Here is a 3338-nt window from a genome sequence, read left to right on the forward strand (position 1 = left end):
ATTAAATATAAAGACAGGCATAAATTAAAATCAAAATAATAGACATACCAATAACAGATATACCAAAATAATAGATATATCAAAATAATAGATATACCAAAATAAAAGCTATACCATGACAACATTAGTCAAAGAAAACTGTAAGGCCAGGCATGGTGGCTCATGCCTGTAATCCCAGCACTTTGGCAGGTGGAGGCGGGAGGATGGCTTGCATCTAGGAGTTTGAGACGAGCCTGGGCAACCTTGTCTCTAGGAAAAAGAAGTTAGCTAAGCACAGTGGTCCATACCTGTAGTCTCAACTCCTTGGGAGGATCACTTAAGCCTGGGAGGTCGAGGCTGCAGTGAGCTGTGATTGCGCCACTGCACTCAGCCTGGGAGACAGAGTAAGACTGTCTCAAAAGGGAAAAAAAAAAAAAAAAAAAAAAGCTGTAGTGGCCAAATTCATATAAGACAATGTAGATAGGTAGACAGTCCATAGTCTGTGCCATAAAAGAGAGCTCAATAAAAATCAAAATGATTCAAGTCATACAAAATATGTTTTCTGACTGTAATGCAATTAAATCTGATATAACAGAAAGACTCCTGGAAAATCCCCAAATATTTGGAAAGTCAGTAACACACTTCTGTAAGAGAATGTACAAAGTACTCTAAACTGAATAAAAATGAAAACACCATGTACTAGAATTTGCGGGATAATGCCAAAGCAGTACTTGGGAGGAAATTTATAGCACTAAATGCCTATTTTACAAAACAAAAAAGAAGACAGATCTCAAATCTGTGACTTCAGCTTCCCCCTTAAAACTAAAAAAAGAATAGCAAATTTAACACAAAATAAGTGTAAAAAATACATTAAAGATCAAAGTGAAAACTAATGACATAAAACAGAAAAGTAATGAAACCAGAAGCTAGCTCTTAAAGAAAAATTATTAAAATTTATAAATCTCTAGCCAGAGTGCCCAGAAAAAAAGAGAGAATACACAAATCACTAATATTAGTAATAAAAGAAGTGACATCACTGCAGATAATAAAAGATACGGACATATTATGAACAACTTTGAGTAATTTCTACAACTTAGATAAAACGGATAAGTTCCTTGAAAGGCACAAGTTACCAAAACTCATTTAAGCTGCACATAGTGATGCATGCCTGTAGTCCCAGGTACCTGGGAGGCTGAGTGGGGAGGATCACTTGAGCCCAATTTGAGGTCAGCCTGGGCAACATAGACAAAAACGTGTCAAAAAATAAAAATAAATAAATAAACAAATAAAAAGAGACAGATAACCAGAGTAGCCCCTATATCTACCAAAGGACTCAAAAATCTTATCAGAAAGAAAATTCCATGCCTATGTAACTTCACTGGTGAATTCTACCAAACATTTAAGGAAGAAATGCAATCAACTCGACATAAATTTATTTTGAGGGAGTATTTCTCATTCTATGGAACAAAGATATCACAAGAAAACTGCAAATCAATACCTCATAAACACAGACACAGAAATTTTGCCAAATTAAATTCAATATATAGTACTAATAAAAGAATAATACATCATGACGAAGCCGGTTTTATCCCAACGCAGAGTTGGTTTAATATTTGAAAGAAAAATAATGTAATGTAATTCACCACAATAACGAACTAAGAGAGGCTGGGCACGGTGGCTCACACCTGTAATCCCAGCACGTTGGGAAGCCAAGGCGGGGGAATCACGAGGTCAAGTGATTGAGACCATCCTGGCCAACATGGTGAAACCTGGTCTCTACCAAAAATACAAAAATCAGCTGGGTGTGGTGGCGCGTGCTTGTAGTCCCTGCTACTCAGGAGACTGAGGCAGGAGAATCGCTTGAACCCCGGAGGTGCAGGTTGCAGTGAGCCAAGATCGCGCCACTGCACTCCAGCCTATCGATAGAGCAAGACTCCGTCTCAAAATAAATTAATTAATTAATTAAGAGAAAAACCATATGATCATCTAAATAGACAGAGAAAAAGCATTTGTCATAATCCAACATCCATTCCTATAAAAACTCTCACCAAAGTAGGAATAGAAGAGAATGCCTGATAAAGGGCATTTACAAAACAAAACAAAAAAGCAAGAAACCTACAGTGAACATCAGTCTTCAGTGTGAAAGACTGAATGCTTTCACCTTAAAAGCATAAATAAGACAAAGATATCTGCTCTCACCACTTCTGTTCAATATTGAAATAATGTTTCTAGACAGTACAGTGAGGCAAGACAAAATAAAATAAAAGGCATCCAGACTGGAAAGAAAGGAGTAAAACTATCTTTACTTATAGATGACCTATGTAGAAAATACAATGGAATCTACAAAACAGTTACTAGAATTGCTATACTGGAGAAGTAAATACTTCTCCAAGCCTGCGGATTAGGGTGAAAGGGGTCTTTATTGGATGTAATAATGTAGATTTTCACATTTCAGAATTTTTAGTTTTAAGCTGGCTTCAACTGCCAAATCCCAACCAATCCCACCACACTCAATAGTTTTCTAGTCTTAAATTGGGCATTCTTACCTCTCCATCCCTCTCATAGTGACAGATGCACAATGGAAGCCACTAGCCTACACAACTCAAGATCTGAATGCAGAGGTGACACCTGCTCTCTCTTGACATCAAAAGGCTGAGAGGGAGGGAGGATGCTCACTCACCTGGCGCCAAGCGGTCTGGAGCATGGCTGGCGTCCCAGCTTCACACACTGCCTCGGGGCTCAGAAAAGTGAAACTGAAGAAAAAATAAAGCAGCACCGGTGAGACTGACGCTGCCTCGCACCCCGCAAACGCCCTCTGTGCGCCTTGGGCTCCTCTCCGTTCCGCTACCCCCTCCCTCACCCCAAACAGCAAAGGGGTTGGAAAACCAGGTAGAACAAGCCCCAGGGAAACCAATCAGTCACCCGGACCGCGAACCTCTTCTGCTCGGACCGCGAACCCCGCGCAGCGCAGGCGCAGATAGAGCATGGAAATACCACCTGCAGCTGACACCGAGAGAAGCGTGGGACCCTCCGCCGGAAGTGCGTTTTCCATGCCCCTCCTCTCTAGGAACCTGGGAAGTTGCCAGTCTCTGTGGTTCCCTGCCCCAGCCGCCATCGCCAGTGTCCCTACTGCCTGAGACAACACGGGCCCGAGCGGGCAGCCCCAGGCGGGGATCCTGCAGCGCCCACACCTGGTGTCTCCTTCGGGGCATGACGTCCGGCCAGCTCAGGCCACAGAATGGTTACTATCCTGGGTATTATTCATGGTTGTCTGGCATTTGCCACTGTGGGTGTCCTTCCAGATAATGAAGGCACCATCGCTCCCTCCACATGCGCCAAAGCTGCCTGTATTGTGTGGG

General features: G+C 42.1%; 1 protein-coding gene across 2 annotated transcripts in view; it reads right to left on the reverse strand.

Moving 5' to 3' along the window:
* ZNF620 (zinc finger protein 620) overlaps positions 1-2999 on the reverse strand; it is an 18682-nt gene extending 15683 nt beyond the window's left edge. Inside the window, exons 1-2 of one of the 2 annotated variants that reach the window (XM_011984292.1) lie at positions 2902-2999; positions 2660-2732 (exon numbers count right to left, since the gene is read on the reverse strand). The gene's annotated coding sequence lies outside the window, so the exon portion shown is untranslated. Of the gene's footprint in view, positions 1-2659; positions 2733-2839 lie in introns of both variants that reach the window. The other variant, XM_011984293.1, reaches the window with a different exon arrangement.
* Positions 3000-3338: the final 339 nt, after the last annotated feature.

The sequence above is a fragment of the Mandrillus leucophaeus genome, unplaced genomic scaffold (genome assembly GCF_000951045.1).
Source record: "Mandrillus leucophaeus isolate KB7577 unplaced genomic scaffold, Mleu.le_1.0 Scaffold265, whole genome shotgun sequence".
In the NCBI taxonomy this organism is placed as follows: domain Eukaryota; kingdom Metazoa; phylum Chordata; class Mammalia; order Primates; family Cercopithecidae; genus Mandrillus; species Mandrillus leucophaeus.